The sequence below is a fragment of the Pteropus vampyrus genome, unplaced genomic scaffold (genome assembly GCF_000151845.1).
Source record: "Pteropus vampyrus isolate Shadow unplaced genomic scaffold, Pvam_2.0 Scaffold3, whole genome shotgun sequence".
Lineage (NCBI taxonomy): Eukaryota > Metazoa > Chordata > Mammalia > Chiroptera > Pteropodidae > Pteropus > Pteropus vampyrus.
The window spans coordinates 2919738-2942284 of NW_011888784.1; the positions used below are offsets into that span (position 1 = coordinate 2919738).

The 22547-nt window shown below is 45.2% G+C and overlaps 1 protein-coding gene across 8 annotated transcripts in view; it reads right to left on the reverse strand.

The window, feature by feature from the left end:
* Positions 1–22547, reverse strand: part of MAPK4 (mitogen-activated protein kinase 4) — a 118275-nt gene that overhangs the window by 63726 nt on the left and 32002 nt on the right. For 6 of the 8 annotated variants that reach the window (XM_023531123.1, XM_023531104.1, XM_023531099.1 and 3 more), the window contains exon 2: positions 11230–11303. The exons of 1 other annotated variant lie outside the window; for it this stretch is intronic. The gene's annotated coding sequence lies outside the window, so the exon portion shown is untranslated. Of the gene's footprint in view, positions 1–7424; positions 7677–11229; positions 11304–22547 lie in introns of all 8 variants that reach the window. One more of the 8 variants, XM_023531110.1, reaches the window with a different exon arrangement.

Consider the following 22547-nt stretch of genomic DNA (forward strand, 5'->3'; position numbering starts at 1 on the left):
CTCTCTCTCTCTCTCTCTCTCTCTCTCTCTCTCTCTCTCTCTCTCTCTCTCTCTGTATGTTAAGGACACAGTAGAAGGAATAAAAGCAGTCATAATTCCTGCTCTTATGACAAGGTCATTCACAGGACTTTTTTGTAAGCAAAAAGAAAAATGTCCTGGGAACCAGAACTAATTGAGATTGGGGTGTAAACCCAGTTTCCCTTGGTGGGATATACCAAGTGGCAGAGCATAGCCCCTGAATGGCCACACTGCTCAGCTGATGTGGACCCCATTGTGTAGTATGTCTGATTGTCGATTTCCTTCAAAACACCTCCTTGTTATAGGAACTTTTCTATTCCCAGTGTGGTGGTTTTGTCACTTGTCCTTTTGTTCTTACATACGTGGATATGTGAAGATCATGTATGTATGTGCGAGAATGTATATCAATAACTGGGCCCGTGGTTCTCAAGGTGAATCATCTTTCTCTAATATTCACCTCCAGAATAAGTTTTGGGACAATTTAAAACTGTTTCTGTTAGGAGGAAGAAAGGATGTGAAATGGCTATAAATACCAGATACAGACATTAGTTCAGATCTGTTAGTTGATATTAGAGATAACTAATAACACAGTGAATTATATATAAATAGCATAGATTTTTCCAAAATAGACACCCTGTTCTGCTATCGGGAGGTTCCTGATGGGGTGGCCTACCTGGTAAACTAATCAAGGGAGGGAACTCTCCACTAACCCAACGCCCAAAGAGGAAGAACTAATTTGATGATGGTACATCACCCAGTGGGGGAGAGAAAGTTCTGTTCAAAAAGGGCATTTAAAGATATTGGAAAATGTGCCTAATATAGCACTACATGATAAAAGGTTATGAAATGATGCGAAGTATGATCCTTTTTTTTGTTTTAAAATTATATAGAAAAGAGACTGGCAGGGTAGTCTTAAAATTTTGATGGTTATCTGCAAGGGGTAGATTATAAAATTTTTTTTCCTCTGTAATTTTGTTTTTCTCCTTAATTTTATGCAATTACCATAATTTTACAACCAGAAAGGGAAAACGAATAAAAGAAAAGTGCTTTGACATTAACATCACAGTTTTTTTTCCCTCCCAGCTTCCCTCAAGAGAACATCAAATTCTCCGAGCCCACTCAAATGAACAACTATGGAACAGAGTCCTTTGAGGGTGCAAACTACACACAGAAAAAGCAGATGACAAATTCCTGTCTTAGAACTTAGTTAATTTGGCTCAAGTGTAAAGATTTCTGTTTTCCAGGTTCACTCCCATTTCTAGTCATCTAGTTCTGTACCAGCCCTGAAGGAATTACTTTAGTTTCTTCAAAGCTGCTCACTTCTACCCACAGGCAGAGGTGTGGATATCTGAAGGGTAAGGTCTCGTCAGGTCTGGGGACCAGGGCACTCCCTCCTGATTGAGGTGGCAGCTGTTCTCCCCCATGCACTTGGTCATGGGAGCCCCTGAGTGGACTTCCTCCACAGCGAGGTCTGCAGATAAGCAGCCCCCCAGCTGTGGACCTCTGCTGGTTACAAGCTGTTGGCACCTCAGGTGAGCTGTTTAGCATCATTGAGCTTCAGCTCCTCTCTGAAGAATGGGGATCATTAAACCTGCTCTCAGGGCGGCACAAGCATTGAAGACAGTGTGCCTAAAGAGCTCTGCTTAGCACCTGGCATATAACAGGCACACTGTTAGTCAACAGCGGCTGCTATCGGTGTCATGCTGCTGCTGCTGCTGCTGCTGAGGCTGATTCTCGATTCTCTCTTCCAGAACTTGAACTTTCTCTAAAAAGGCTCCCGCATTTTTTTCATGTTCATTTTATCACGTTGGAGCATCTTCATTAACTCAACAGCACTAAATTATGTTTTGACTCCCCTGGTTCGTATCGGGAAGTTCACCTCTAACATGCTGTGACTTTGGAAAGGTGGGCTCCCGGGAGGGTAAGTGAGGCCAGCAGTGCACATGGGAAACTTTAGGGCACAGCAGCACTTGGCAGCTCCAGGATGCCTGTTGTTGTTGGTATGAAAAGTGCTAATGCCTCAGCTATTCGGCTGCAAGGGGAAGGAGGATAAATTCACATTTGAAAGGCAAGCTAACGTCCTTGGATAAAATATGTCATGCAAGTTGGAAGGACTGTGACTTATCATAATATTTTTCTAAGACTTCAAGGCCTGCAGTGTTAACTCTAGGACTGTAAACCATGCCATAAGGGATGTAAAATGAAGGAGAGATTTTTTTTTTCCATTCTAGAAATAGCTGCCAAACAGACAGATTCCACCCAATGCTCACTCGCACACTGCCAACAGAGCATCAGATCTCATCATTACCCAGGAATAAAGGGATGGATATGAAGTCAGAACTGGCAGAAAGAGACCTGGCATTAACCGAAGGCCTAAACTCTGTCAGGCACGATCCTTGAAAGCGTACAAAACTCTTTTGTTACGGGCTGAGTTGTGTCCTCCCACCCCCTCCCATTCATATGCTGAAGTCCTAACTCAAGACTGTTTGGACATAGAGTTAAAGATAGGTAAGTCTTTAAAGAGTTGATTAAGGTAAAATGAGCCCACAAGTTAAGGGCTCAGTCTCACAAAACTGCCATTTATCCCCATTTCAGGTACCAATCGCAAATCCAGGTGGTGGGCTCTGATGCTAACGCCAGGTAGATAGTGTCAGAACCAAATTGAATTGTGGGACACTGAGCTGGTGTCACAGAATTGGCTGATCTAAGGGAAAAGCCCCCAGGCATCTGGTGTCAGACGTGTTTTGAGTGACAATAAAGGAAAACACTGGGTTTTTCCTAGACTGTAAAATGCTTAGTGCTTGACACATAGGAGGTGCCCAATATATGTTACCTAATATTACTATTACGATCATTATGATCATTACTATTACTGAGAATCCTTAATAATCTGGTCCAAACTTCTCATTCTACAAAATCAATAAATTGAGGCCCGGAGATGGGAAATGTCTTAGATCAGAAAACCAGATAATTAAGTTCTAGTCCAAAGTTCTGTCCATTGTTTTGGGAAGGCCCAAAGAAACAAAGGTTTGGATGCGGGATTTTGTTTCTCGTGGCTTTTAAGATGAGGGGAGGGTGTGTGCTGGAGTAAAAGCCATCAGAAGGCTGTTGGGAGTTGAGAGACTGTGACCCTGAGCCTTGTGTTCTCATCTATAAAAAAAAATACACACTCCAACCAGCCACCCCCAAGCCAACCAGCCACCCCCAAGCATCACTGTGAGGCCACAAACACTAATATGTGAAAGCACCTAGATGACACAGGACATGGGATTCAAAATAAAAAAGAACAACCCCTGAAAATCCTCGTGGGCCAAAGGGCAGAATACAGGATACACCTCAGGTCAAGACCCTAAAACTTGAGATTTGGGAAAGTTCTAAGGAGATTAAGAAACATGAAAGATTTCCAAAGAAAAGCAAATGACGGACATGGATATTAATAGATCTTTAGGAGGTTGCTGGAAATAGGGCAAAGCAGACACGTCATGTGGAATGGTTTATGTAACTGTGCTGTTAGGAACCACCACAGGGGTCTCCGGCAGGAGAGGCAACAGCTGGTCACAGAGCTTCAGGACCAAAGAGGTCTGCAGCTGTTCTGCAAAAGCATCCAGGTGTTCGGTCAACATGCATTTACTGAATACTTTCTGGGTGCTCTGTCCTTTGGTCGGCACTGGGGATAAAATAAGCAAATCAGACACAGCCCCTGCTCTCATGGGCTTCAGTCAGGTGGGCAGAGAGACATGGGGCGAAGAAACACCCAGATGAAAGGGGAGCTACTAACCGAGGTGACCACATACAGAGAAGCAAGCCCGATGCTACGAGGACATTGGACACAGGAGCCTCCACCAAGATAAGGGCTCTTACGCTGAGGACTGAAGGATCGGCAGCAGCGAACTAGGCAAAGAAGGAGAGGGTGATGGGGAGAATGTTCTGGGAGGAGGGAAATGTATGCACAAAGCCCCAAGGCCGGAGGGAGCATGGAATTCAAGGAAATCAAAACAAGCTAGAGGGTCTGGAGTGCAAAGAATGTGGCAGAGCGAAGGGAACTGAGACTGAGAAAGTAGGTCGGACCACGGGGCCTTGTGGGCCAGACTGAGTTCGGTGTCCTCACAGCAGCTGGAAGTCACTGAAGAGTTTTAATCAATAGATCACAAGCTCACGTGTGTGTTTTATAAAGCCGATTCTGACGACGATGCAGAGAGCAGATCAGTGAGGCTGGGCTGCACATGGACAGCCTGGCTCTGGAGCTACGGAGGAGGTGGAGGGGATCGACGACAGTAGCTTGGGTGAGGATGGTGCTGGTGAGTATGGAAGCAAATGCCCAGATATGAGAGAGATTTAGAGGTAAAATCACCATGCAGAGTGAAGGCATGGAATGTGGGGGATGGGGGGAGAGAGTGGATCAAAGATGAATCCTGAGTTTCTGGCAGGTACTACTGGACGGATAGGGGTGCAAATACTCAGGGAGCCCTGGAAGAGAAAGAATCTCTGGGCTTGGTCTTGGAATCACGTTGCATGAATTTATGTGACATCCATGAGGAGAGGTTGTTAGGAGGCACTGATGTTTGCTGAATATTCACTCTGTCCCAAGCACCCTATGAGGCCCTGGAGATAAAATGATTTAGTAAAACAGACTCCCTGCCCTCAAATAGCTCGTGCTCAGCCTTGGCTGCACACTGGGATCACCTGGGAGTCTGAAAATTGCTGATGCCTGGATCCTGCCCGCAGGGAATCTCAGTTAATTGGGTGTCAGGGTGTTTAAGGGCTCCCCTGGTGGTTCTAAGTGCAGCCTGGGTGAAGAACCACAGCTCTGGAGCATGCAGGACCCAGTGCGGCCTGCATCTAATCACATAGAAAGGGGAAGTAGCAAAATGACTCATGATTGTAGGCCTTAATGATTTAGAACAGGAATTCTAAAGCACATGAGTGTAACGGGAATAATGGTATTTGGTTATTAAAACAATATTTTATCCTTAGAAACTCCAGGTTCCTAGTTGTCCCTGGCTCCCTTATTAAGAACAGAGCTTGTCTGTTGCAGATCGTAGAGTGTCTTCCATGATGCAGAGAAACACCGATTATGCCTAAGGGGGAATGAAAAATGGATGACAGTTGATCCCTTCTCTAAAAGAGCTGGTGCTCTAATACGAGATATCAGTCAAATATAACACAAGCAGGATGTGATCCATGCCGAAGATCAAGGAACAAAATCGATGCCAAGAAACCTCAGAGAAGCGAGAGACTTCTTGTGTTCTACGTCCCTTTCCAAGTCGTTGCAACGGACCACTCAGGTTTCTTACTCCTGGAACTGAACCTGCCTCACCCTTGAACTCACTCTGAGAGCATGCATTTCTCAGCTTTCCTGAAAAGAAAAAAACCTGACAGCCAGGCTGAGAAAAGGTTGCATGTGCCAGGCAAACAACACTTCAACTATTGTGCCAGGCGCTCACATCACACCCTCTTGAAGGAGCAGTGCCCAGCACTGCTCAGAACATTCCCACTCATCTTTGCTGCGGGCTGATGGGAAGGGAGGCACTGGTTGTCACTAAGCCTATTTGGAAAGCAGAGGAATGATGGCACCTGGGAGATATATAAAGGCATATCTGTCTGGGCGCAGCAGGGACCTGGAAAAAACAAACCCCGAACTTCAACCTCCAGCAAAACTACTGTTCTCCCATCCCTTGCCCCAAATTCAAACTGTAGGTTTACTGGCCAATGTTCCCAAAACACCTCCATCTAACTACAAGCAAAGCAACCTCCTGAATGTGGTGGACTGTGCTTTCTCCCTTAAGATGGAGAACTGGCTGACTGAGAGACAATTCCACAGCCTTGCAGTTCTCCAGAAGTGACCAGAGATGAAATCAAACCGACACTGAGCATTTCATCACTAGCCATATCAACTGTCCAAAGGAGACTAGTGAGGAGTATTGGATGGAGTCCCTGACCTCAAGGACTTTAGAGCAAGATGTAAGGAGTTTAGATTTTGTCCCTTAGTCAGTGTGGAACTGTATAGTTTCGGAGTGATGGGATCAAAGTGTTTTAGTGAGATTAATCTGGGAATACTGTGCCCAAGCGGCTTGGCCTGGTAAGCCACTGAACAAAAGGAAGCCACTGACAAGAATCAAATGCTCAGAAGCCCACAGTGTTGCTAATCTACTAGAGATGCACTAGAACATTCTCTGGGCCAGTATGTGATATATTTGAGTCAACTAGGGTATCTGCTCACTGCTACGAGAAACAGGAACTCCTCGGACCCTTTGCCACCACAGCCCAGGCCCAGACTCCTCTGCCTGAGCCCGGTCGTGGCTGCATGAGGACAGCTGTCCCTACCCAAGCAGGCCCCTGTTTCCAGGCAACCATTCCAGGCAGATGGATGGCATCTTTCCTAAAGAAGGGATTCCCCAGTGCCCTCAAGGAACTTCTAGACTCAAGAAGGATCTTCTTGTGTTCTTCCCACCGACCTCATGCCACAACCAGCCTCCTCCCTCACCACAGAGTGGAGAAGAGCTGGCAGTTCTTCCCTGCCACACGGACACCTGGGACAGATGAGGAGTGCGAGTTAGACACGTCCGTCTCCTCCTGCCCCTGGGACCCCAACGTGGAATCTTAACCTTTGCTAAGGCTTTCATTAAATTATTCCATCAGTTCGATAAATAATAATAATAAATCTATAACATTTTGGGCATTGTACTAGGCACTGTGGTACATATAAAAAACAAACCAGACACAGTCTCTGTCCTCAAGGGATAATTAAAGTCCAGAAGGTGCTAATATCATTCACAATAATAACTGTATGTCTCTCCATAATGACAGAATATGACACATGAGAGAATCTAAGAGAAACGGTTGAGGGAAATGCCATAGGCGGAGGGGACGCTGAAGGGACTCATTCTAAAGGGAAAGATTGGGGATGGTAGATTCTGACAAAACACAGAGAAAAACCTTGCAAATCTAATTACTCAGGAATCAAACAACAAGAAAAATGGACTTCTTCCAAATGAAAAGAAAAAGAAACAGGCACATATGCTCTGCAAGCCCATCACGGCCACCTCTTGGGTCTTGAGAATCCTCACAGAAACTGGGCAGGGAGCCCCCACCCCTCACCCCTCCAGGCCCCATGAAGGCTGCTGGGAAAAGATATGGCCTCTGCCAGAGAGGAGGTGGCAGTCCGAGCAGGCGGCTGCCAGAGGACATCCAACTCAGGGCCACCTGAAATCTCATATTCTCCCCATCAGCAGCACAAAATTCTTGGCAGGTTTGGCACTGTGGGGTCCTGGCTGGAAAAGTACTGAGTCAGTCTCTCCTAGCCTCATGGGGGCCCTGTCAGCACGGAGATCACCAGCAGCCTCCCTGGTGATCCCTTCCTTAAGGCCACCCACAGATGTCAACAGCAAAGAACATCTAACACTCACGTGGCTCTTTCAAAGTTCACGTTATGCTTTCACAAGCATCTCTGATTCTCTGAACTTTTTCTTGCTGATAAAGGTTCTGTTGTTATTATTTCCTACTGTGTCTGGCATCTATCCGTGAGCGCATTCCATTCAAACAATTTCTTCACCTCTGGCTTCAGCACGTCTTCACTGTCCACCTCCCCAGGAAGGACACTGTGAGGACCAATGGTGTTTCTGCCCCACAATGACTTATTGTCTATCCAGGGGCCATATCTGCAAAGTTAAAATAACAATTAAGGGGCATCAGAAAGGAGCCTTTGAGTGAGTGTCAGATAAAAAGGGCAGACACTGATGTGAAATGAGCTCACAAGATAGAGAAACCACTGGCCTGGACAGAGCAGGGCGTCACAGAGTCCCACAGGGGCTTGAATGACGTCTGACATTTAGTAGAAATGCAAGGTTTGGGGGTTTTTTTTTTTGGTACAGTTGATCCTCATTATTTGTGGTAATTATGTTCTATAAACCCCGTGAACACTGAATTGACTCCCAAAACATGGCTCCCAGGGGAAATACGGGGTTAGGTTCCTTTAAGCCTCTGGTCAGAACAATGGAGCTGCTTGGCATACATTTTGGTGAATTTCCTCTTCGTTCTTCTGGAGGTACCATACTCTCGATTCATTAACACTGAACTCATGGTCAGCAGCACTATCACGCGTGCCTGAATGGAGCTTATCGAACACATGTCTCTTCTCCACAAACACATCACAACCTTCTTGCACTCAGGAACACTTGACAGCACTTCTGCAAGATGCTTAGTGGCATTATAAACCACAAAATCATCCATTAAAAAAACAAAAATGCACAAAAGTGGCATTAAGTAGACTACAGAAAAGATGCTTGTTTATAGCATGAGACATAAAAAGAGACAGCAGAGTGGACTTGTTGGACAGCTGGGAATTTGTATGTGGGGAGATTCAAAGTTTTGGCCATTCTGCTCTGCACATGTCAGTGAGCACCAGTGAAAGCACGATGAGTATTTATTTTGGGGTCAAAAATAAATATTAGTAGGTTGGCGAATGGGCAAATATGGAATCCGTGAATAATGAGGATTGACTGTACTTTGTTCCAGAAGGGGTGTAAGGAAAGGAGCTTGGTCCATGGCTATAAGATTGAATGAAACTCAAAGGCTGGTGGAGAAAATGAATGTGGAGGCTGACGCGGTGAAGGTGAGAAGCTGGTTCTGTGTAATGGAGTGATGGGAGGCATGGCCAGCAAGTAAATGTGGTCCGATGGGAGGGCTATGACTATCAGGAAGAGGAGTATGAGAGTTACCCCCAGCTCAGTGAGAACCTGACAAGCGCAGAACCGAAGGAGAACAGAATTTCAAGACCTTAAGGATGGGTCAGGAGAGGACTCTGTCAGGACAGTGGGGCCCCTACCTAGGGCACCTGTGTACCCCCAGATGGCGATGAGAGGCCAGTGTAGAGGGAGCAAGAGGAGGAAACAGCTTTGTTGTGTAAGACCCCCAAGTATCAGCATTCATCCAAAAGGAACAAAGCCAGGATCCAGGCACGACAAATGTCCCAAGGGCAGGCCTTCCCTCCAGCTCCGTCCACCAGCCCCCCCTGAACGCCATCACTCCTTATCACACATCACGGGTTACCTGCCTGTCTTCTTGCTAACATTCATTAAAGCCCTTGATGTGTCTAGACACTTGCAGATGCTTGATAATGTGCTTAGTCCTCATGACAGAGGTGGATGTTATTACTACTAGGCCCATTTATAGACAGGAAACAGAAAAGGTTAGGTGAAGCTTTTAAAAGTCTCTAGAAGCCAACGGCCTGAGGCTAGAGCCCTCAGCCATAATCACAGCTCACTGCTGCATCCCTTCAGCTTGGAACAGAGTTGGGGCATCCAAGTGGCTCCAGAAATATCGGCTGAATGACTTTCCACTCTGACTTTCCAGGCGAGTGGCATTTGGTGCACACAGAACCCTGCAGATCTGGGCTCATATCTTCCTTTCTCTAGTGGCTTCTACCAGGGCCAGCTTCAAGGGCATATGATCTATGCAGTCTCACAGCACCCCACCCCCGCTCAGAAGGACCTCGCACTTGGTTTAATGCTCTGCTGTGGCTGTCCTGAAATTCTTAGTAATTTTCAAACAATGGGTCTGCATCTTCCTTTTGCATTGGACCTCTTAAATTCTGTAGCCAGTCCTGCTCCTAACTCTCCAATCTCCTCTCCCACAGGGTGCTTTGCTGTTGGCCAAACCTGAGGACCAGAGACAAGTCTGTGCAAGCAGCCACTGGCTTGTTGAGAACTTTCCATCCCAAATTAACACGTACATTTCTATTCTGGTTACGGAGCCAAGTAATGCGTGTAACTTAATCACACTGTTGTTTGCTCAATCTGGCTGTAAACCGTGTAATTCCCATTTCGCTGCCGGTAGGGGAATTAATAACACACGTCAAGCTTGTTTTGTGACTCTATCACGGTTCTGCTCTCAGAATTTCTAACCCTGAGCATGTTGCATTTCAGCCCTGAGCGATGCCCTCCTGAATTACCGAATGTAAGCACCTCCCCTTTAAAAAGTTCCCACAGGTCAAAAAGAACAAAGCCAAACGATGAAATTCGAATCACATACTCTTTCCATCCTTCCACACTAGGTATATGACAAGACTTAAGTTCTGAAATCTCTTTCCGCTAAGTGTTTTCAAAAAGATAAGGAAAATAGATTATTCCTCCTCCCCCCCAGTCTAGATATAAAATGAAATTAAGATCAACAAATAGCCAACTGTCCCCAAGCCTTAGTTTATTAATCAAATGAATGGGTTGAATGACTTATCGAAATTTAATACCATGGCCAACCAGAACAGCAGTGGCAATCAGCCGTGAGAACTGTGAGACATCAAAGTCTAGCACTGTTGAGAAATACAGCCAAAGGAAGAATATGGGTGGAAGAGAGGTAGGTGGGATGGTCAGGTGACCCTGGTTCCCTAGTTTTGCTGCTGATTAGCTCTTGGAGTTGGGTTTACATCAATTCACTCTCTGGGCATTGGTTTCCTCCTCAGAAAGATGCTAACAAAACTATCTGGTGACAGTGAGATTAAATCAGGCTATGGATCCAAAAATTACTTTGTGAAACCTTCAAGGTTTCTTCTAAAATATAAGATGCTATTGGGATAAGATGTTGCACATGTTTAATGGGTCTTTAGAAGGTCCACATTTGATTCTAGCTCCCAGGGAAGCTGCCAGGACCTTGAAAGGATTTCAAGGAACCCAGGCGCCAGGGAGGCAAGATCTGAAAGCAATGGAAAGAATTTCTACTCCCCACGGCCTGCCAGCCCTCAGTCTCCTAACGCGATCAGATGCTGTACTTGGAAACAGCCAACCGGATCGAATTCTTCACACTTCTAATTATTTCATGATTTGTACACATTTTGGCGGTTGCTTCAAGGCTGTTTTATTAATTCACAGATTTTCACTATTTTTGCTACTCCCTTTCTTGCCAATTAGCTGAGCTAGCTGCAACCTGGCATCTGGGGAGAGCCACAATGGAAACCAGGCCTTGCTCCTCCCCAAACCCCACCACCCGAGACCTCAGAGCGAGATTCAGAAATCACCACGGGGACAGATGGGTGGGGGTGGCCTGGTGGGAGCTTATTCCCCTGTGACTACATATGTTTGCTCTGCTTTGACAGAAAGCCCTGGATCACCTCCCCCACTGCCTGATGCTGACGCTGAACATACCCCCAGTCCTGTGGCTCACACTCAGAATCCAACACCTCAGGGAGAATGCTGCTGTCACCAGACTTGGTTCACTAACCTCATGAAGATTCTTCCAGTTGGCCCCAAGAAATTGAGAGAGAGCACCCTCTGCAGCCAGGTCTCTGATGTGGCCTATAAAAAACACCATCCAAAGTCACGGCCAAGAAAGACCCCACCCTTTGTGTCATTCCTGGGCAGGCAGTACCGGGCAAGGGGCCTGGTTCAAGTCCTGGCACTCGTGGGCCTTGCCTTTCCTCTCTAAAATGCCGATGATGACATGCTCCATCCTCCTCGTCAGGTTACCGTGAGGAAGAGTGTGGAATGCTACAAGTGCCAAATGCAGGCAAGGGACCATGACAAGCAGACAACTTTGGTTCAAAGGACCACGACAAGCAGACAACTTTGTGTGAACACACCCTAGTGGTACGGTGTTGTGGCTCCATTTTCAAATCAGAAGGATCTCTCAAGCCTGGGTTTTGTCATGGAGTAGAAAACATGGCTGAAGCCTCTTCTTCCTCTGGGGCTCAGGCTGACTCTGAAGCTAGTGGTGGGGAACAGGAAGGAATGTTCCAGAAGGGAGTGCCTGTGACCTTACTGAACCACCACTAGTCATTGTACCCCCTTAGATTTTTGTCGGCTTCTTGCTTTCAGGACCTCCCCCTCAGAGGGAGGTCCAGGTAGGATCTAGCCAAGGAAACACAACAGGAGCTGAAATGGAAGCCACTTGGCTAAGACTAGTGGGGGGAAGGGCAGAAGTGCGGAGCTGGAACAGTAATGCCCTCCCTCCCTCCCTCCATCCCTCCCTTAGTTACAGGGACTAATGAAAACACCCATTTGTCTTACAGATTGATGGGGGGCTGAGAATAACCAGGAGGCTGGTTTCCCTGTGCAGGGAGCACAGAGAAGCTCTCTTGAATTATAAATTATACCCACATGATAAATGATATTACGTGTCGATTAACATTAGGAAAGAGACACTTGGGCACAAGCAGGGATGAGACGAAGCCTCCTGCACACTATGGAGACCTGCACGCGTGAGCCTCAGGCTGTGCTTCATTCTGAGGATTTGGAACAAAATGCATTTGTTGGAGCCTCCTGGGACCTCCTGTGGGCCAGACAGGCCTTGTCAAGCCTGAGGCTTAAACTGAGGAAGGAGGGCAAAGACAGGAAAAGCGTGAGGAAGATAAAAGGGAGAGGAAAGAGGACGAGAAAAAGTAAAATAGGTTCCTGCGGTGAGACAGGATGAGGACAAGCAGACCCAAAGTAATGGCCTGAATGACCACTTAGGCCAAAGACCACCCACCCAATAAACCAGCTCAGAATCCTTCAGCCTCTGGGGAGATGACTGGTAGAGGGCCATGGGACACAAACTCCCCAGTCCGTCTGTGGCTTAATATGCACGAACAGCGAGCGCCATGAAGCTCAATCCATCCACCAAAGCTGGTTCAAGCCCACCTGTCCCAAGGAACCTTCTCTGACTACTTGGTCCCCATCATTCCTTCCATCCACTGACCTCACAATCAGAAGTGGATTTACTAGGTGTGACAGTTAATTTTATGTGTCAACTTGGATGGACCATGGTGTCTAGATAGTTGGTCACCCATTACTCTGGATATTTCTGTGAGGGTGTTTTTGGATGAGATTTTAAATCAGTGGACTTTAAGTAAGGCAGATTGCCCTCCATAAGGTGAGTGGTCTCATCCAAGCGGTTGAAGGCTTTCACTAGAACAAGCAGCTGACCTTCGAGCAAGAAGGAATTCAGCCGGGAGCTGGCCTTTGGACTTCAACTACAATACTGGCTCTTCCCAGGTCTCCAGCCTGCCCATTGTTGCTGCAGATTTTGGAGTGCCAGTCTCCATAATCATGTGAGCCAATTCTTTAAAACAAATCATACACACACACACGCACACATTATATACGTATACATACATACTCTATTTGTTCTGTTTCTCTGGAGAACCTTGGCTGACACACCAGGAAACTAAGGAAGCTTAAACTGAGAGCTCCTCAATTCTAGAATCCTGGGAAAGCTGCTCGCAGTTTGCACTTCTTCTTTTTAGGAAGGCCTCCAATATGGTATAAAATTCAGACCTCGCCTATCTTGGACCCAGCCTGGTTTTTGATGGAGGCATCATGTCCACCCTGGTGTCTGTGCCTTATAGTCCATGACAGTGCATCTCCTCTCTCTAATTCAGGTCAAAGCCCTTGAAGGAAGGGACTGTCCTTCCACCCCTCGGCCTCTTCTGCAGTCTCTATCACAGCCTGCTAAGAGCCTAATTCACATTCGTCCACAGAATGTTGCTTCTGGACTCCTGTGGGTCTTGGAGGGAGGAGGCTACACAGGGGCTTCTCAAAGAACAATGCTGGGGGCCTGGGAAAGGGGAAAGATTGGACGCGAGGGCAAAGCCGGGAGGGAGAAAAATCTAGCCACATTTCACGCCCAGAACCTTGCTCTCCCTTGTCATCCCAGGACTGTGGTCACCTGAGGATCCGCCTCCTCGGTTACGGAGACCAGGCGCCCCTGACACAGACCATGCTCCCTCCCCAGTGCCTTCCCCTGACTGTGCCCTGACTCGGTTCAGGGAAGCACAAAGCTGGCTGAGTATTCGGGACAGCCTGAGCCTCTCACGCTGATGTGCCGGGCAAGTGCAAGTCAGCCAGGATGTGCGTTTGGTGTCCAGGTATTTTTCACCTTCCAGGTACCCCGGAGAGTGAATTCAAATGGAATTCAGGGCCACAGGCTGAGGGAGAGGATGCGACTCTCTGGCCTGGCTTCATGCTTTAACAAAACTGAGAGCTGACTCAACACTCTTTATGCCATTGGGTGCTCTCAAGTGTCATTTTCTGAATGCATCAAGTTCTCTGAAAACCCAGAAGCTGCCCAAAGCTCCCAGGAGGCTGCACGAGGAGTGCATACCAGGCGGGGTCCTCCAGGAAGGACACATGCATATCTTAGAAGAGATCTGTCTTAAAACAATATTATCACCAATGACACCACTACCACCACTTCCACGCAAATCCTAACTCAGAGCTTATTTATAAACAGCAACTAAAGCAAAGTATAAAAAGTTGGATTTAGGCAAAAGGCAAATCCAATGATGCTCATTCATGATGCCATGAAAAGATTCAACATTGGTATGTTTAAAAAGAAAAACAACAGAAACAACTGCTGCTTTAAAAAAATTACAAATTCGCCGTATAAAAATCGGATGATAAAAGAAAAACAAAACAGAAAGAATAACCCTAACATCCCAGATAATCCTGGCTAACCCTCTGATAACATCCTTCTAGCTTTCGCTGTATATATAATAAACATTTTTAAAATAGGAAACATAGTATCATACAGCAATATACTAGAAGAAGTTCTGTGAATGAGGAGACTGCTACCTCATTTAACAGCTCCCTAGCATCATTGCAATTTACTCACGTGTCGATTTCCTTTAAATAGTGCACTCTTCTAGAACTTTAAATAAAATATTTGCGAATTAAAACAACGTGCAATTCTCTAGGAATGTAATTAGGGAATCATAACTTGGCTGGTGCTCTTGTATTCTGTTTCCACGTGTACCACAGGCCCTAAAAAGCCCATCTATTCATATAGTCATTCATTCTTTCACCATACGCTGATGTCACACCTACTATGTTTCCCATCGTTGTGTTAGCACCGAGATACGACAGTAAACCAGCAAACAGACAGGTCCCTGCTCTGATGGAACACTGCGGTGAGAGAAGACAGACCGTACGGAAGAAAACAGAGATACTATAAAATCAGATTTCGATAAGGACCATGAAAGAAAGAAACAGCATCTCTCAGGGAAGAGGATTATTTTAGCGAGCAGCCCTCTCTGAAAAGATGTCATATGGCCTGGAACCTGAAAGGTAAGGAGCCCTCCACGGAAACAGCTGGAGTTAGAATAATCCGGGCAGAGAAAACAGCAAGTGCTGAGGCCCTGGGGCGGGAAAGAGCTTGGTATATTCAGGAAAGAGACCAGTGGGGCTGAAGCAAGAAGAACAGCGAGGAACAAAGTTGAAGAACAGATCACACAGTCTTGTATGCCCCAGTAAGGAGTTTTACCTTGTTATTCCAGTGTACTGGAAGGCCATGAAGTATTCCAGATCGGGGAGTGATGGGATCTAATTTGCATGTTTACAAGTTCCCTGTGGCCGATGCCTGAAATGTGGAGAATGTACTGGGGGGGGATAGCAAGAGTGAAACACAGGAGATCAGTAAGGAGGCCACTAAGGTGATCCAGGTGGGCAGGATGGTGGCTTGAACTTGGAGGTCAGGGTCAAGGTGGAGAGAGATGTGAGATGCCTTCTGGAAGTGGAACTAATGACTTGCTGACAGATCAGCTGTAAGAAAGCAGGCCAGGAAGTGCCAAAGATTCCTAATTATTTAGCTTGACTGACAGAGTGTTTATGGTCTCATTGACACAGATGGGAAAATCCGGGAGACAAGCAGACTTGGGAGGAGTCTAAATGAGTTTGTAGAAAACCTACACTGCTGCACAATGTCTATACATCTTTTGGGACCCATTTTCCCTCTGGCTCCAAGGACCTTGGTGCTTCAAGCACTGAGACATGCTGGTCCAGGTTCTGCCTTGGGATTAGCCACCTCCTGACCTGAGACCTCACTCCATGGAGACGTCCCCCACCTTTGACCAAATAAATAGAAGAAATGCCTCTTTCTGAACTCCTACAGTTCTCTTAAAAGCTGAGAAAAATGCCTACAGAACTATTTTAGCTCCTGGAAAGGAGGCATACTATAAATTATTTCATTTCCTCAGCTGTCTCTTGACTTAACTAACAATTGTGTACACCAGAGATATTTATCTTACTCCAAAGGCTTTGTCTCTGGAAAAAAAAAATTCTTTGTATAGTATTTGAAATGATACCATTTATTTGACTGTATAGGTCACTGATTCCTCCCCAGGGATCTTTAATTGGCCTGGGAGCACTGTTAATCACGCTTCTTATGAATGATGCTCATATTGTAAAGCCTGAAACCCACATACTTGGCAGTTCGTGGTGACTGCTACTCAACCATTAATGTAACGGTCTTTCTTGGCCTGGTAAATTATTGTCTCTTAAATAAATGCTGCCATTCCAAACCTCCTCTGCTTACGTTGCAGCCACAGGTCAGGGACCCAGTGCCATCTGAGCTGTTTTCAGTAACTTGTCAACCATTTATGTGGACACAGGTCCTTCTTCAGGAATGAAAGACTTATTGCCATGGCTGCAGGAGGTACTGCCCCACTAAGACAGTGTCAGCCGAGAAGAGCCGAGGTCATGCTCGCTTTCCTGGGGCAGCCCACGCCCAAGGACAAATTGACATGAGGGTATGAAGGCCTGTAGCTTGGGCAACTCTGGAGGACCATTTTAGCTGCAGAAGTCCCCAGAGTGTCAGCCGAGGCTATCACTAGGACTGCCTCACAGCCCAAACTTCTCCTCAACCCTGCTTCCCTCTTTCTTCTTTTCTAAGAGCCTTCACTAATGCCCTTTACACTAATCTTGTCACAGAGCCTGCTTCCCAGGGAACCCCACTGTGTAATGCAGGGGGCAGGCCCCCAGGGGAGATGTGGTGGGACCCTTCGCCCCTCCCAGAGGCTATGGTATAGGCAGGGAGAGACCTGTCTGAAGCACCCTTGCCACTTAACTCCTCCTCACAAACCCTCCTTTTGAGACCTGCCTTCTCTAGAAGACAACTGCCTCACATCCCAGGCCACACCCAGGCCTCATGGCCTCTCCCTCCTCCTACTCTGTGGCTCACTTTTGATTTGTCCTCTTAATTTGTGGCCTACATCCTGCCTCCCCGTATCCTAAAACCCACTGAGCTCACAGTGAACTGTAAGGGCTGTTAATTGGTATTACGGACATGGCCTGTCTCCCCCGACAGGCTATAAAAACCCAACGACAGGGACTTTGGTATCTTCCATGCACAAGATCGCAAATGCCAGTTGACAACATTGGCAATGAGGAGTAGCACACGAAATCATGGCACCTGCTCACACTAAGCGCCAAATGAAATGGTACACACAGAAAGTATCGTGAAAACTTAGAGAAGGGAGAGAGTGAAGAAACTCCAGGAAAATGATTTTAAAAAAACCCCAACTTTTATAATAACTAAGAGGTCCTCACCAGAGATATCGGAGATTTCATTTCTGGGAAGAATTTTGCTCCTGGTAGCACCTCTCCTGTGAATTATTAAGACCTTAATTCTCCAGCTTATCATCCCTCTTTCTTACCATTTGGGGAAATGTTCTCTGTGCTAATTAACAGCTCTGGAGAGAAAGAGTCAAATCTCAGATCTTCGTGGATCTAGCAAAGCATCTCTTTGGGGCTTCGGGGCAGACTGCGGCTCTCTGTGACTTCATTTCACTGAGTTAGTCTCTTGCCCTCAAATCTATAATAGCAGCCTCTATTATTTAGCCATTAGGATAAAGTCCCATTTTTCCCCTACATTAAAGACTTCCAGCTCACAAAGATAATGCCCTACTCCTATTCCCTATAGCACCATGTATCTTTAAGACCTTTTAGAACTTAGAAACATGTTATTTTTGTCCCCTAGATGCTTCCTGTTTAGATCTCTTTTCTTCACTGAGGTGAAGACCTGTTCTGTCTTTTGCCTGCATGTCTTGTACTCAGTGTGGTGAGGAAGAGCGTAAGCTTTAAAGTTGGAGGGTCTGAATCTCACCTTTACTGTTTACAAACCAGGAAACTTGGTTCAAGCTACTTACTAAGTTTCCTCACCTGGAAAATGGGGATAATAGGACCTTCTTCATAAGGTTGATGTGATTCAATGAGTGAATGTGTGTAAAACACTGAGTATAGTGCCCAGTGATGTAACCAACGCTTAACAAAATATTATTAAATACCATTCTTCCTCTTTAATAGTTTTCGAGGGCACTGTTTCCCAGCAAGTCAAGATAAAGAGGTTATATGGCTCAAAAAAAGTAAAATAAGGTCAAATAATTACTAGGTTGATAGTTACCCAAATATAATGGGTAACCTCTCCAAAGATGGAAGAGGTAGACAGATAGATGGATTGATGGGCAGCTAGGCTATAGGTGGAAATGTTTCTTTCCGTATATTATGATGTTATTATGTTCCTTGTGCTATAATGTTTTTAATGAATAAGAATATACAATGGTCTGCATATTTAACTGTGTAGCCTCACTTCCTTGCCTAGGTACGTACGAGTAGAAAGGAAATGTCGATGAGCCAGAGTGATCTAGCACACAGGGCGTCTCAGATCCTGGGCCATCAGGAGGTACGAGTTCAACAGGCAGATTTCACGCCAGACTTTCTAGAGAGGGAACCCGAGGATCTGCATTTTATTAATACGTGCCTCAGGTAATTATATGCTCACCAAAAGTTTGAGAGATTCTAGAAAGAACCCTGAACTTGGAATCAGAAAATCCAAGTTCTAGTCTCAGCTCTGTTGCTGTCTTTTAGCGAGTCACGTGTTCTCCTTGGTCCCATTTTGCTTTTCCACTATAGCACGTCCAACTGGATGACTGTTAAGGCCCCCTCTGAAAAGAGAAGGGGTCAGTCACATTCCCCACTGGGAACCCATGCCAAAGGAGAAAAGTTGGCCGGAGAGCCTGGATTCCTGAGGATAACTAAATAATCTTGGGGACAAATAAATATTCAACAAGTGATCAGGCCTCAGCAAAAGTGAAGTTCATGACTACTGTTGCCAACCCAAATAACGGCCTGCATTTCCTTGGAGAGTCAATACCCGAGCCCTGTTTTGTGGCTGGCAACTCTGCAGCACAGTGCAGCTTCCCTACTCACGCCAAGCCCCCTGTGGTCCAGCCGGAGGCTGTGGTTCCTCTCTCACTGCAGAGCAAAAGGACTGCAGAGGGGAAAGCGAGAAAAACACCAATCTGGCTTACGGTTCTCAGCTTTGGTCAAATAAATTGGTTAAAAATAAGGCCTAAAAGAGGTTTCCATGAGTATGAGTATGCTCACTGTCGTGGGGGAAGGATTACTGCAAAGACACAGGAGGAGAGAGGCTGTCACTAATAACTGAGATTTGCGTGTCTCATTGGGTGAGCCAAGGATTCTAGGTCCTGTTTAATGTAAACTCCTGAATTTTGATGAGGCAGTTCTTGTGCTGGGTGAATATCATGACTCACAGAAAAACAATCACGGCTGGTCATTTCATTTTTTTCATAGGAGTGACAGATATAATTGCAGACTAATTGGTATATAATATAGGATCTCATACACCTTTGGCTAGGAATCTCTGGCTAGATCATGTTCATCCAGGCTTATAGAAATTTGAGTCTTCAAAACAGATCCTTCAAATAGTTCTTTCTTTTCGCAGAGGGCTGTCTTAATTAAAACGACACAGTTTGCACTTCTCAGTTTGCATTCACTTTCTTGCTTAAGTAACGTGTAATGAGACTTTAACCCACTTGGGTCACACATGCTACAGAAAGGCAGTTACCCAAGTCAGGTGCCTGAGTCTTGGCAGAGTCAAAGGTCCAACACACTGACTTTCAGACAGTATTCTGTAGGGCATAGTCTTTGCGTTTTATCTTGAGGTTTGGGATGCTCTTATTCATTCTGACCCACCCCTTCAAACGACTGTCCCACGGGGGGCTTGCTCCATTATGATGATGACTCTCTTACCAGTGGAGCAAATGCTTTCTCATCAGGCTTGCAGTTGGCGCCCCACTGCTTGTGGTCTCTAACACTTCTTAAGAAAGCAATACATTTTTAAAGTATCCCAATACACGTTTAAAGATAATTAAAAAACACAAGCATCCTCAAAGCCAAGGGAAATTTAATAGGGACAAATAAAAGATGCAGCGTTTGCCCCCAGTTTTATTAGAAATAGTTAAAATACCAGGAATGGCCACCGGAAAAGGCTTGAGGGTCTTGGAGGACCCCAGATTAATATCTGAATTGTTATGGGAAAATTATTTTTAAAAGCCATCTCGATACAGAAATGAAGAGAAATAGAAATTAGGACCCTGTATATATACCTCCTCTTATTTTTCCCAGCATTAATCCAGCCATTATTCGGGGGTGTCTTGTGCAGCTTTAAAAGCAAAATGGAGAGAATTGGGGTGGGAGGGAAGAGCAATGAGAGCAGATGCAGGGTATCACTAGTGTGGTTACCTCATTTTAATATAAGCACACTTTCATCAAAAACCAAAGAAGCCTAGAGGGCAACGGCCGGGCAGGTCAGGAGCATCATGATACCTGAGGGATGATGAGAGAACTAAGCATGTTAAGGCTGGAGATGGAGGTAGGTTGGCTTCAGATATCTGAAAGGCTGCCTGTAGAAGAGGGATCAAATTTATATGGAGTTGATCTGGAGGATAAAAGAGGGCTGTCAGATATATACATATATATATATATGTGTGTGTGTGTGTGTGTGTGTGTATATATATATAGGAAAAGCAAGTTTCAGGGCCAAAGAAGAAAGTTTTCAGGCATGTTGGCACTCTCCTGGAATGGCTAACTCCTAATAAAGCAGTGAGCTCCCTGCCATGGGATGTGTTCAAGAAGGAACAATGACAATCTGTCAATGAGCATATGAAGAAGACCGCCATTGGAAAAACTCTGAGCATCCCTTCAGCGCTAAGATTTTAGGAGTCTATAAACAAGAATAGTTACAGAGCTAGAAAACAAGATAAATGAGGAGAGCTTAAAGGTCTTATAGTTACAGTCGGAGTAAAGATTTTACGCGCATGTTCTAGACAGGATTTTAAATCATGAGTGAGTGGATCAGAAGTCCTGTCACATTTCTTCCATTTGATTCTTGGTATAACATCCAGTTGACCCAGAAGGATACCTAAGCCTTCTCAGCTCCAGGATCATACAGTTCAGCAAAACAGCTTCATCAGCTCTGTAATGAAGTCTGTAATATGACCCCCTTATGTGGAACTACTGAGTGGAACAGACTGGAGTTTGTCAAGGGTTTAAGAAACTGGAATAAGCAGGGGTCTAAAATCAAAGGCAGTTTAATCCCTGGAAAGTCAAGTTTGACCAAAAGTAATATCATGGGGTTTTCCATGGGCTTATCTTTCTCGTTAACCGTTTAAAGTGCTTTAAATTCTGCACTTTATTTCCTGCCATGCACAGCATTAAAAAAACCGAATCATTTTTCTCCTTGATTTAAAGATTGAAGTTGTTTTCTTTGTTAGAAAAAAAAGAGTAATTTCAGTAGTGCCTCTGAAATTACAGAAACCTATACATTACTTATGTTTAAACTGTTTTACTCAGAATGGGCTAAATCTAGGTTTTCTTATTTTGAGAAAACCTGCAAAAATCCAAGAGAAAAGAGAAAACCCACTGATAATTATTCACTTTATAAAAGGGTCCTTCATTTGGCAAAACAATTCACAGAAACACAACACCTTAGAGCGCAAAGCTGAAACCTTAGAGATGAGGTTGATGGTAGTGACAATTTAAGAATCATTCCCATTTATTAAATATACCCTTTATGCCAGACTCTCCAATATAAGCCCTCTTGACTATATTATTTCATTTAAGCCTCAAGACAATTCCAAGAGGTAAATAATAGAAACAACACTTTATAGATGAGGCTCAGGAAAGGTAAATACTTCAGCGTGAGGGGTCACAGAGAGGGTAAACGGCAGAGCTGGGATTGAAGTCCAGGCAGTCTAACTCCATACCATGCTATCTCCACTAAGCATCACAGGGTCCAGGCATTTCAAAACTTTCTTTTTAGCTATAGAAGCCTCTTGCCTATTTTTCTCTCTCCCACACAACCAATAAAAAATGGAGTTGCTATGGCTAACACACAGGGAAGAAGAGTGTGGAACCAACCCCGAGCCCCTGATATGTCCCTACGTTTCCATGGAACTCGGTTCGTAAACCATCAGTCTAGTCCAAAGCCCTCATTTTACTGAAAAGGAAACTGAGGCTAAGACATGTAATGTAACTGGCTCAAGGTCACCTTATAGTTTGTGGCTGGTTGTGGATTTGAACCCAGTTCAGTTTTTTCCCCCGGGTGTCTTGAAAGAGGAAACTTCGCTTAAAACTTCAGGTAGCATCTTCAGTGGTAGTTCTTCAGAAGTCACGAGAACTCATTATATGGCTTCTTATTACTTGATCAAACAGAGTTAGGCCACCGCAACACAAGAGTGGTAAATTATCTGCAAAACCATCAAAGATGACAGTCATAGCTTTTTTTAGTGCTTTTCAGGCCAGAAAGGGGAGTAATGAAATTTCTCAAGACAATTCCAGAATATAAATGATTTTTCTCCCTTCAAAGAAAGACAAGAACATGGCTGAGACCAGAAAGATGACAACAGGCCTAGGAAACGACTGATGGAAATATACAAATACATGACTGAGAGCGAGTCCTAAAATCTGCCAGTCTCCAAAGTGGTC